The sequence below is a fragment of the Cryptotermes secundus genome, unplaced genomic scaffold (assembly GCF_002891405.2).
Source record: "Cryptotermes secundus unplaced genomic scaffold, Csec_1.0 scaffold971, whole genome shotgun sequence".
In the NCBI taxonomy this organism is placed as follows: domain Eukaryota; kingdom Metazoa; phylum Arthropoda; class Insecta; order Blattodea; family Kalotermitidae; genus Cryptotermes; species Cryptotermes secundus.
The window spans coordinates 732,275-745,945 of NW_019727793.1; the positions used below are offsets into that span (position 1 = coordinate 732,275).

Here is a 13,671-nt window from a genome sequence, read left to right on the forward strand (position 1 = left end):
GTCGGGGAGTGACAATGTCGGTTGCAGTACTACTCTGTAGTCCCTGAACTAGACATACGTGACACCCAACATACACCCCGGCATCTACAGTGTGCTACTGCTCAAGTGCCAAGAAACACTACACATTTTTGTTTTAACCATCAAATCTGAAATGCTTCTGTTAATACTGGGCCATCATCATGAATGTCAACTATGTACAAAGCTGCTGGAAGTTTACACGACTGAAAACTTTCGTTGTGTTGAGTTCTTGTTTTATTTTGCACAGATTCTCCAGTTACGTAGCAATTACTGTACTCCATCAACACGTGTTTTTTTTTAATTAATGACACGTAAGGTTCTTATGACGCGTTTACGCAGATTAATGTCGTCTGGGATGTGATTTGTATTTTGATAAATATTTTTTTTATTGCTAGTGGGGTGGGACTAAGTCCCTTGTACTGTGGCCACTTCTGGCCTATTGTACCAGCCCCAGATGATAGGTGAGGGTGATTGTGGAGCAGTTGGTGGAATGAAGATTGGCAGGGGAACCGAAGTACTCGGAGAAAACCTGCCCCAGCGCCACTTTGTCCACCACAAATCCCACTTGACCAGACCCGGGATCGAACCTGGGCCGCCGCGGTTGGACACCAACTAACCGCTTGAGCTATGGCGCGGCACATTTTGATAAATACAAATTTTTGTAGGAGCTTCCTGCCCCCATTTCACGGCCTTCCAATAGCTCAAGTTTTCTTTGTACGCAGTTACGTACTTTGGCCCCACGAAGACGCATGGAGGAGTGGAGGTATATCTCAGTATTAATCTCGGCTGTTGTAGGAAGTGGGTGATCAGCAGTTACACCCCCTGGGAAGAGCCTTCCCCCCTCTGGAGTGGGGGCGTGCCGGAGAGGCGATCTGGATTTGGTAGTGAAGAGATAGCTCGTCCCTTGTCGGGAATCGAACGTGGGTAGTCCAGCCCATATCATAGTTACTGTACAGTCCGAGCTATTCCTGAAACCTGACTGCTCATCTCGTACTAGTTCAGCCGTAATTCCAGTCTTCAGCACTGTGACCTGTCAAGATGAAAAAAGTGTCTTAAAATATGTTAAGAAAGGGAGAATGAAAAACGGAAGGAATGGGAAAAGGAAAAGCGGTGAACCGCTGTTTCACTTTGACATGCTTTAAAGTCTTGCATAATTCTTGCTCATGTTTTACATTCAGTGAAGATGCAGATGTGATCTGAACAGAGTCAGTGGTGTGTTTACCCCGGGTTTCGGGTGCACTTTTACCTTATGTAAGTAAGAATTTGTTGTAGTTTGTATAGGAGTATGTTCAGTATCCTTGTTTCCTGTTGGGTGCCATGTTTCTCACCTTGACGGTACATAGGTTACATAACCTGTTCCTCTTCATGCCTGAAGGCCCCCCCCCCAGTGGGCGCCCACCTACCATAAGGCTATCCTTATTACTCAGCTGTGTAACACAAGACATATAAGGATATGGCTGGCTTGTGACGTCATGACAAACCAGCCTCCGACCAAAAACTAACTTGTGACATTGTGGACTGATCTACGTGGTATTCAACTCTTTTGCATCGTTTTGCAGTATTTTTTGTTCAACTGATTGATAATGTATTGAAAGATATATGCATTATATGTGGTTCACCTCGTAAGACCTTAATCGATTTAAAAAGATGTGTTACTGTAGTCTCAACGGTGTACAGTGATGTAACAACACTCGCAGCTAAGAAGGGAACACACATCACAAGACACGGTTTACACAGAAAATGAGAAAAACGACCATCATAGTGGAAGAACCACACGCAATTTTTAATTAAGACACATAAGATGAATAATCTTAACAAGTTTTAGTGTGTGTAAATTTATTATAGTTAACAAATACGCACTTTTTAAATACTTTTAAAATAATTTTATAATGGCAAGCAATGCAATAGATTAGCGTAATTAGGGCACCTGATGATGGCACTATGTTGCCGAAACATGTCGTGAAGTAACAGGTGAAATTGAGTGCACTACAAGACGGCCACTGTATATATATCATGGATGAAAATCTGTGCAACAGGACGCTAAAATACAACATTACAAATGGACCAATTTGGAATACTAGTGAAACTTTGTCTCTAGAGACGGCGCTTGAAACTAAAGCACATCCAATTGCAGAAGGACTTGGTGTGAAGAATCAGTATAGAAAAGGTCAAAATCTTTTGAGATTCTAGGTGGTATGAAGTGTGTTGCTAGAAGTGGCTAATGATGTCCTTGCGAAGCGTAAAAGTTAAAAATAAAGTTGTCCCTGTACTTAACTAAGCAAGTACTACGCCATGAAGGCGGGTAGGGGAGTGGGTGTATAGACCCACGTTTTGACCTCGGCACTAGTTGGTGAGTGGTCAGCTTCACGCTCCGGCCGCTTCACCCGCGGGGAAAGAGCCGCCCTGTACCTATCGGATAAGAGGTTTGGTTTGGACGACGTGGAGAAGTGAAAAATCTTGATCCCACCGGGACTCGAAGTCCGACCTCTCGGTCGTCCAGCTAATAGCTAATCGCTGTACCGACTGCGCTACAAGTTGATAAATGCATAGAGGCAAAAAACGACAAACCGCCTGGAATGGCTTTAGCTCTTATTAAATTTAAAAATTCGTAAAAGCAATACGAGTTGTGTTGCAAGTAATTCCGTTGAAGCTGCTCAGAGTTTGCGTAGAAGGAATCATCTCTGCATTGAATTGTGCAGATACATTTTGTATTTACACTTTTTCATTGAAGAGGAAAGGGGACACGCAATACCGTAGTTAGTTGAGGCACTATGCTACAAGCCCGAAGGTCGCCGTCACTGGATTTTTCAATTTACCTAACCCTTCCAGCCCACTATATCACTGGGATCGACTCAGCCTCTAACAAAAATGAGTACCAGGAATATTCTTGGGGGTAAAGGGCGGCCGGTGCATTAGGCTGACCTCACCGCCATCTGTAAGCCGATTGTCTAGAAAATGTGAAAGCCTCGACGTCTCACAACCCTATGGGCCTCCATGGCCTGTTACAGGGATAGCACAGCAGGCTGACGGTAAGGTATGTAGCATGAATTGAGTTGTAGTCGTCTGCAATAGGCTTATCCATATTCTGGTTTGTGTAATGTCTGTACCAATCGAAGTGACTGACGCATCCACCAGATGGGTCTGCCCTAATACTACCTTACAAACACGGATTATTGGATCATAACGTTAGAATAAAACACACGTCTTTAATACGTTCACGGATTGTAAATCGTTTCAAACTACCTGCTTCTTATGGTATGTTTTCCCTTTAGGGAACAGCGTGATATAATCTTGTTAAAATCACGACCTTCAGTCCACCTACACACGGCCAGTGCTGTCGTGACGTATGAAAAGCAACCTGTGAAAAAAAGATGCATTAAGGCAGTAGTCAGAAAACAGAATAATTCGATGTAATTCATTTAAGTATTGAACTGTTAATGCCGCTAACAGACGTTTTGTACGAAGTGAAAAAATTACAAATCTTAGCACACGTATTCTCATGTTACATTGAGCTAATTAATGTTTTAGGCTAGAGATTAAGCTTATACGTGGCCCTGAAAATAAGGTAAAGCTCTCGCTGTAATAAGCCGTGAAGGCCCATAGGGTTGTGAGACGTCGAGGCTCCCACATTTTCTAGACAGTCGGCTCACAGATGGCGGTAAGGTTGTCAGCCATACCCGACGTCCGCGTCCGGGGGTTACATCAACACAACTCAAATGTTCAAAGGAATAAACATTTTTTTTGTAGGAGTTTGTTGGCTATGAGTACTTTCTTCCAAACAACCACTTAATGATTAAATTGTTTAAAACAAACGTGTTACAGCCGTAGAATAAACCGTGATTTGAAAAATGTAGGTACCTTGTGTATTTCAAAAACATTTTAAAGAGGCAACTTTGTAAGAAGGTAGAGGAAGACTCATCTAGACCTCGCAGCGATGCGTAAGGGTCATGGGTCGGCCCAGTTGGACGGGAAGAGCATACAGTTTTCCTCAGCTCAATATAGATAAAGTTAAGATAAAGTTGTCCCTGTGCTTAACTAATTAAGCACTGCGCCATGAAGGGGTATGGGGGAATGAATGTATAGATCCACATTTTCTTGACCTCGGCACTAGATGGAGGTGAGTGGTCAGCTTCACGTCCCTGCCTCTTTACCCCCAGGGAAAGAGCCCCTGGTACTCATTGGATAAGAGGCTGAGTGGGCCCCAGAGCCGGTCTGGACCACGTGGAGAAGTGAAAATTCTTGACCCTACCGGAACTCGAACTCCCACCTCATTGGTCGTCCAAGCTCATAGTCAGTCGCTATACCGACTACATTGTAGGTAACTGACAGAAAATGAGTTTGAGTTGTTTCCAGTTAAATCGTATGCTTCTGTCTCTCTTGGATGTTATAAGGACGACAAGCGTGGAATCTTTACCGGTCCATTCAACTGGAAAGATTTTGTTCGTAACATTCTGTTTTCTTTATAGTTGGACTGGAACGGGTACTGGTGACCAGCTCATGTGTATCCATTTCGTAGCTTAATATGCCATATAAGGCAATGGAATGTGCCTTTACATGCAGCCCAGCGCGTTAGTATAAATGTTTGCATCGTATGAATATTACATGCCAGAATTGGAGGATAAATGCCTCTTCTAATTTTTTTCCCCCTTGGCACTTCAGCCCCAGTGAGCCTAGGACTACCTCCATGAACTTCTCCGTTCATTTCTGTATTTCTAGATCTTACACATTCGGTAGGACTCCTTGGGCGGGTGATCAGCTCGTCACAAGGCCTCTACCTGTACACAAACACAGAAAAACGCACGCACACACAAACTAAACATCTATGCCCTGAGTGGGATTCGAACCCACGATCGCGGTTTCCAAGCAAACGAAGACAGTGCGTGCCTTAGACCGCTCTGCTACCGTGACCGGCCTTCTTCTAAATACTATTGTCTAAATTTTTTTTTGTTCGAGGATTTTGGTTTTTCAGAAAGAGCGGCTTGCAGATTGATTTGATGCTTCATGCTTGTTAGTGTGCATTTTCTGAAGTACGTGTGTTAATTGCTTCCGTTTCTAAATGGTACTTTGAGATTGTCTGGATTATAGGTTTGCTATACGCTACACTTACATTTAAAATAAAATTTAGGCTATTTAACGAAGAGGAGAGTTTGGTGGAACACGTAATAACCACCAGAGAAATAAAAATTTCCACATGTATGCGTGGCTGTAGACGGCTTTTGGATTGGAGATTGGATTTGCCGATCACTTTAACATACGCTTCGTGACTACACTTAATTATAGCACCATAGCTGAGCTCCATACTTTACAAATCACTAAAGCACACGCTAAGTCTTTTTCAGTCTGCTGTCTTCACCAGCAGTTCCTAGAAACGGCTTCTAACAATGGAGATTTTTCGTCTTTCGCGGCCACTTCGTTGCACGCTGGCTCTCAACTGCACCGAATAAGTCCACACAGACTCCCTTACAACTGACTACTGATCATAGAGTTAGGGTTACTTTGTTGTATGGTTCGACGTGCAAGACAAAGTGGTAGGTGGACGGAGCAGTCTTGTCGTCCCATACAAACAAATTTAGTTCTGTTACGAGTATGTCCGAAAATTACTTGGATCGCCGGTAGTTGTGTGTTTTACCTGGTTGCCAGGAAATTGCAGGTGACGAACAGGATGTGGAGTGGAGCGAAGTCCAGTCGTATCGAGAAAAACACAAAGTCCAGTCTGGTAGAAGATAGGATAGATTTATTAAGTGAGTCGAACAGACGACTTACACAACTCACAGCTGAATGTTGACTGACTGCCTGAACTCCTGCCCTCAGAAAGGAGTTTAAAATAAGCATTGGCTCAAAGGAATGTGTTTTGTACTCCACTCCCATGGCCTAATCGTAACCCCTAAAATTAATAACATTTATCTCCCTTTCAATTAGTGAGTATTGTTCACTGACGCTTTGTTTATACAGTGTCAGTGCGAGGGTCAGAATGAAACATATTCAAAACTTTATTTACACTTTTAAACTGTCGAAGGGTTGTCAGGTTTATAGCTGTGCGTGATTTTACTCTGCAGCCATACCCCCACTAATAAAATATTCTGTGGCATTTTTAAGGGTAAATGGCTAATGAACAGCCATGACAGCTAGCGATAATCTCAGAGCGCTCACCGGCTGATGTATGTTGACAGCTTAAAATAACAAGAGGGCTTGGTGCTTGGTCCCTATTACAACTTTATGACTTGCGGTTTGCCGCCAATCAGTTCGTCTTGGCGACAAGCCCCTTGAGACTCACGACCAGTGGTTTTATTTTCCAAATGAACACTTCCGGTTATAGTCCTTATGTAACATGTTACTGTCAGTCCAGTGCTCCGTCTGTCTCATATACCTTAATTTGTTCATCTTAATAGTCTGATATTTTATGAAGAATACACAGTAAGAAGTACATCATGTAGTTATATTCCTTCTCCTCTTGCGTCAACTCTGCATATGTTGAAATGTTCTCATTAATCACCCGCAAGTCTGCTTTCTTCCCTTGACGCGAGAGAGTCGAACTCGCAGGTCTGTGTTATAAAACACGGAACATGACAGTTCAGTTTAGTCTGATCCTTGTCCTTCTGGATCAGGAGACAAATATCCGGCTCCAAATTGAGACCAAATAGAATTATAGTTGTGTGCATTTTACCCTTCGATCCAAATATTCTCCTCAACACACTGTTCACAAACACCCACAGTCTGTGTTCCTCCCTTAATGTCAGAGTCCATACAGAACCACATGCAAAATTATAGTTCTGTGTATTCTAATTCTTACGTTTGTAGTCAGCAGACCAGAAGACAAGACGTTCTGAATGGAATGGCAGCCAGCATTACCTGCGTTCAGAGTAAAGATGGACTAAGCGGCCTCCGTAGTCTAGAGGTAACGTTCCCACCTCATGGCTCAAACCCGGCGGAGGTCATGGTATTTTAAGGGCGGAAAAATTCAGGGAACAAGTTCTCCGGGAGGGACTTTAAGCCGTGGGTAAGCCGTGGGTCCCGTGTCGTAGATTTACGGCACGTAAAATAACCTCATGTCCCAAGGGGACCTCTGAGCAAAATTAGGCAAAATGTTTCCCGCCCAAGTAGTTTCCAATGCCTCCGGTAGATGGGGAAGTTATCGGGTACCGCTGGCAGAAAGGGGAGATAGCGGACACCAGTATCGGTAGGGTATGGCGACAGTAGAAATTAAAGGAGGACGTACAATAGACTATTAGTCGCGGTGCATGGGGAAACCCACCCCCTCTATACTGAATAACTGAAAGGTGGACTAATATGATCTAGAAGCTTGTGTTTATTTTAGTAACGGTATTTTTTCAGTTACATTTACTTGCTCTAATAACATACGAAGTTAATTGGGTTCGTTAAAGAAAGAACAAAGGATTACATGAATTGAAAAATGCATAAACACCGTAGTCATTATAACAATAACATTTGAAGAGTCATCAGTATAACTGTATTTCCCCTCCCCCCATAAAGGCTGTTAATTAAGTGTAATTTTTCTTTCCGAGTTTAATCGCGTAGTGTGTTCAAGTTCCGACGTTTCGGCGTACCCTGTGGCCGCGATCTTCAGGCTGAATGAGTCGAGGGAGGATGTGAACCTGCATATACGTCTCACATTCTAATTTAGGGTGAGGTGTGGAAACTGATGCTATCCAATGTGACAGGGCCGTAGCCAAACGTATGTCTCGCTGTTGGAGTAAAAGCGAGGGAGAGGATAGAGAAGAGTAGAGAGGTGCTATCTAGTGGTAAAAAGGTTAACTTGTCCTTGTGCTTAATTATTTAAGCCATGAAGACTTAACGGGGAAATTGTGGTATAGCTCCACCATTCTCGACTTCGGCACTAGATGGAGGTGAATGGTCAGCTTCAAGCTCTTGCCGCTTTATCCCCCCGGAGAAAGAGATCACAGTACTCATTGTATAGAGGACTAGGTGGGCCCCAGAGCCGGTCTGGACGCTGTGCAGTATAAAAACTCTCTTGCCCCTGCCAGAAAAATATATGCTCGGCCCTACAGCCCATAATCCCTCACTACACTGACTGAGCTATTCAGGCTCCATATTCGTGGGTACAGTAGTAACGCAAACAGTCGGAACAGCTTAGTCTTATAGTTGTAAAAGCAGATGTCAGATGGTGCTACTGAAAGTTGGTAAATAGCGGATGTTCACTTTAGCTGCACCCACTACCTCTAATAAAGTGGACCTCATGGTGTGAGTGAGCATTTGAAAACAATTCTTGGATTGAAGTAGCAATGAAGGCTGAGACGTGACCGCATGTGGCTGCCTTATAAGTACATGAAACTAACTTTCGTCAGGACGCGATACCTTCACGGCTTGGTGGATGATAAACAGGCGTGCTGAGGGCTGTTGTACAGGGCGGAAGTCCTGTGCCTTCTTGACACACTCTCACCCACTTCCATCAGCGGCCCATAATCCCCGGTCTGAGTAATTTTAAAGCAAAGGTTCATGCGTATATCGACGTGTCTTTTGCTTGTTATGTAGGGAACAAAACCGGAGCAGAACAGGTAAATTTTGCAGTCGAGTGGTTAAGATGTTGTCTCGTCAGAAGGTTCTTTGTTGGAATGTCAACACGGAAAATTGTTTAAACGTTAGGAGCCCGGTTAGTTCAGCTAGTATAGAGATTAAGCTGCGGTCTGGACGGTCGAGGAATGGGAGTTCATTTCCCGGACAGGGCACGAGATTTTTCTCTTCTCCACTGTGTCCATTTTGGCTCTTGGGCCCACCCAGCGTGCTGTCCAGTTAGTGCTGGGTACCCTTTCACCGTGGTAAAGCGGCAGGGACTCGAATTCGACCAGTTGTTCCTTCTGGTGCCGAGGTTAATATGTTGAGATACACCTCCACTCTTCAGTGCGTCTTCCGGCGCTCGTGACGGATAGAGCTGTCCTTTTTAAAATAATTTATGTTCCATCTGTGTGCAAAAATTACGCGAAGAAATAGTTCTTTTTTTGTTTCTGCAGTTAGCAGATAGTAAATACGCCGTATTTCAATTCTGTGGCTTTGTTCTGCTTCTGGTGTACTTAGGCCACTGCGTTGAATCACTAATATATGGCAACGTTGCGTTACATTGTGTGAGGACGCCAAAAGTTCTCTTCTCAAAATAAACATAAATATAAGTAGTTTGTTTTTGTAGCAGCAGTATTGATGTTGTTAATTGACAAACTGGGTTTCAGTCAGTGGATTTGAAAATTGAATTGCCAGCTTGTCGAGTAAGGGAAAAGCTGATATAGAATGATATACATAACTTTAATATTATCTCTTGAATTGTAGGGTAGTTTACAACATTTTTATACTAGTCTTTCAGTTGTCTTTTGAACAGATGTGTTTAAATTCTTGAGAATGTAGCCCACATGTGCGATCATTTGTCCTCGGCCTGGGCTGTGCTAGGAACCAGCTTCATTATTACCAGCAGTCCATTCGCATCGCGTGCTACCAGTGGCCTACAGCTCCATGTACCTAGCACCAAGTTACATTACAATTATCAACGCGAATAATCGAAACCCGCCCTGACTCAGACGAGAAACGTGGGGTAAAGCCTATCAATTTGTATTTCCTTCCTCACGATAAAAATACATTTAATTTATATTTAGTACATAGGACTTTCGAGCCGGAGTAGCTCAGTTATAGCGATGGCCTACCGGCTGAGCTGCCGGGATTCGATTCCCGACAGTGGAAAGAGATTTTTCTCTTCTCCACAGTGACCGTACCGTACCCAGCCTCTTATCCGGTGGGTGTCGGGGCTCTTTCCCTGCGGGTAAAGCGACCGGGGCGTGATTCTAACCACTCGCTCTCATCTAGTGCCGAGGTTAAGAATGGTGGAACTATATCATCACTCACCCAAATGTTTTCATACCTTAATTAATTAAACAGAGGGACAACATTATTTACTCATGACTTTTGCGAGTGGATAGCAGGCCTTTGCAAAAGCACACTGGATATGTAAATGTCAGATCATCATATTCATCATTCAACGCATGCCATGGAACCTGTTTCGGTTGGATGATATCACCAGATAATTCTAATCCCATGCTTTAACAGCCTTTCTTTGATTGATCGCAGTGTCAGTGCGGTCTGGTGTCTTCGACTGCTTGAAAACTGTGATCGTGGGTTTGTATCCCACCCAGTTCATGCATACGAGTCCGCATTATTTCTGTTTATGTTGTCCTATGTAGGTAGAGGTCCTGCGATTGGCCAGCTCCTATCCGAAGAGTTCTATCAAGTGATTATAATTTCATCCTGAACTGGAAACGACCAGAGGTCTAATCCGCGAACATTAAGTAGTTGTAGTATCGGTAGTAGAAGAAAAGTTTCTCTTTTCGGATTATATTTTAGAATTATTTTTGATATTCTGTTGTATTCTTGTGAAACGTTTCGCCACTCTGAGCTTAGCTGTCAAAATTTTATTTAATTATTGAGCATGTGAAATAATAATAAATTATTATTATTATCTGTTGAGAGGTAAGCGGACATGATAGATCTGTACGCGTAATCATACTTTACTTAACCCTTTGAGGACTGACAGACAGACAGGAATATTGTTGCTGACCCTCGCCAGCATAGTCATTCTTAGTTCCCAGCCCCGTGGGACTGATGATCATATTTTATTCTTTCATAGCTCTAGGAGTCTAAATATTATATAAAAATCTAGTTCGTACCTCACAGAAAACACATTACGTCTCTGCTACAAAGACTAGCCGGGTAATGCTGTTAGGAGGAGCAGTTACATTTTATTTGAGAAGCACACGAAAGAACAGAAATACACTATGTTGGCAGAATGCGGAATTTTAATGTATTAAAGCAGGTGGTGCTTACAGTAACCACGGGTTAACACGCGAGAAATAGGTGCATGTGGTTTACAAGTTGAAGCTGCACGTTGAGTAGCGATCGGTGCACATAGCAGTTTGATGGAATGGTGTGAATGAGTCATTCTTCCAGTGCTGGTGATTACGAATCCCCTGTTCCGAGCCAACTTTCACTACTGCACAAGAAAACCTACACAAATGTGTACAAAGGCCAACCAAAATATATCGTCAACCATGACGTATACGGAGTGGGCAAGAAGTTTTGGATTTCGATAGGACGCGGTCTAAAGCGTGTAATGTCTTCCTACTCTCGAATGATAGGATCGTGGGTTCTAATCCCACTTGAAGAATGGACTGTACGTTCCTTATGTTTGTGTAGAGGCGTTGCGACGGGCCCCCCCCCCCCCTCCTAGGAGCCTAATTAAAGGTTCGGTTACCACCAGTCGGACCTCGGTTTTTGATTTTGTAGTTATGGATTTCGTAAAGGGAATAGCCGTGCCGGGACACATTTTCTATTCGTCTCACCACTGTTCCCTTTGTCGGCAGTAACATCAGTTTCAAGCGGCCTCCGTAGTCTAGAGGTAACGTTCCCACCTCATGACTCGTAGTACGCGGGTTCAAATACCCGGCAGAGGTCGTCGAATTTTTAAGGGCGGAAAAATTCAGGGAACAAGTCCTCCGGGAGGGACTTTAAGCCGTGGGTCCCGTGTCGTAGCTTTACGGCACGTAAAAGAACCTCATATCTCCAAAGTAGGTCACTGAGCCAAATTACGGACGTTTCCCGCCCAACAGCAGTCTCAAATACCACTGGTAGATGGGGGAAGCATTATAGATACCTCTCAGCTAGTAGAGCCGGTCTCGCTGGCTGGGCGGGACTGATGGTAAGCACCAGTACCGGTAGGATATAGAGACTGGTAGAAATCATAGAGGGAAGCACAATGGACCAATACAGGTCTAAGTGCATGGGGAAACGCACCCTCTCCAATAACTAACTAACTAACTAGCATCAGTTTCAGATATGCCATTGTTACCATTGTGTCTTCCGTTAGTCAGTTAATTTTAATTTTTAATTTTGGAGATTAGGGATAACTCTGTACCACTTCTACTTAACGAGTCGTGTGTATAAGTGGTCAGTAAAGTCATTCACCAGTTCAGTCCCTGTCTATAGTCACACTCTAAATCACGACAATACATTATTGTTTGTTTGTAAATTTAACATAATAGCGTCAAAATTAATGCAGATAGTTATTTTATTTTTGAACGTGCATCCCCAATCACATTCTCGTCTGAAACCACCAACAGTTTTTGTGGGAAACCGTATAGATAAGTTAGAGAAAATGTAAATGAAGAAGGGTTATAAGCAGGGCCCGGATTTTGATGACATTTCATCTTTTTTTCCTTGTATCATATGCGATGCTCTTAAATATATATAAATCTCGGATATGAGCTGCTGGTTACAGAAATATAAGTTTTGTAGGTAATTTTTTGTCATGTTTGACATTTTTAGGTTTGAGGTCATTTTTTCATTTTGGGGGTAATTTTTTGGTAAATTTTTGGGTTTTTAAGGGTATTACTTGTCATTTTTGGCCATTTTAGGGAATTTTTCTTCATATGTTTTCTGAAATATGAATAACACGGAAGCGAAGTGTTCTTTCTTTTCTCTTTTAGGTAATTTTTCCGGATTTTTCGGTCATTTTATAGGTCATTTTTTTTAAATATTTTCAGGTCATCAAAATCCGGGCCCTGGTTATAAGGTTAGCACTCAACTCACGAAGTTTTGTATATACCCATTTATTTTCGTTACAAAGTTTGGACTCATACAGAACTTGTTCAGTGGGTAACTAAACCACGCAACCCTACCGCAATATTCACTGCTTATGCTACAAGTCGGAAGGTTGCGGGTTCAAATACCGATGAGGTCATTGGATTTTCTTCAGTTGACCTAATCCTTCCGGCCGCATTATGGCCCTGGGGTTCACTCAGCCTCTAACAGAAATGAGTACCAGGAATTAATTAAATAATTTTCCTGGGGAGTAAAGCGCGGCCGGCGCGTAAGGCTGACAACCTTACCACCATCTTTGAGCCGATTGTCTAGATAATGTGGGACCCTCAACGTCTCACAACCCTATGGGCCTTCACGGCATGGTACAGGGATAGCTTTACTTTTTTACTTTTTTTTTCATAAAGATTACAACATAGAAGCCTTGGGCGAAGATAACTTTAGGAAACACAGTAAAGCATTGCAGGATACATGGAATAATTACATGACGGGGGAATGGTAAGTGGTGAAAAGTACACTTGGAGCCGAAACATGTTGTGTTAATAGCAAAAACGAATGTGAATGAAGAAATAAATAGTTGCATTATTGACGGAAAATTGTATGTAAACAAGATTGAATATAGCAATGCAATGGGATGCTTAAACACAAGAAGTTCGTATTGTTTGCTTTACCTGCGTGTGAAGCTAACAGTGATATGTCTAAGGATAATATGAATGATAATGGAGGAGTTGTTATGGTTTATTTAAAGATGTGACACTCGGAGCTCACCACTTCATCGCTTGTTATATCACATTCTTTACGTTTCCCAAATAAGGGATTCAAATAATTATGGGACGATTTCTCTTAGGAAATATAAACTGCAATTTGCATAATGTGAAGTAACAGAAGAACTCCATGGGGCACACTTCTTCCAGTGAGCAGCGTGGAGAACAATATCATTTTCTTTCATATCACCAACAGTGGTGATTCAACAACAGAGCTACATAGCTCCTTAGTAACTCTCCACGTAGTACACAGATTATGAATAAATATAATGAGAGGATT

At 42.7% G+C, this 13,671-nt stretch overlaps 1 protein-coding gene across 5 annotated transcripts in view; it reads left to right on the top strand.

Annotated features, from left to right (window-relative positions):
* LOC111865039 (four and a half LIM domains protein 3) overlaps positions 1-13,671 on the top strand; it is a 423,310-nt gene that overhangs the window by 403,507 nt on the left and 6,132 nt on the right. The gene's annotated exons all lie outside the window — the stretch shown is intronic.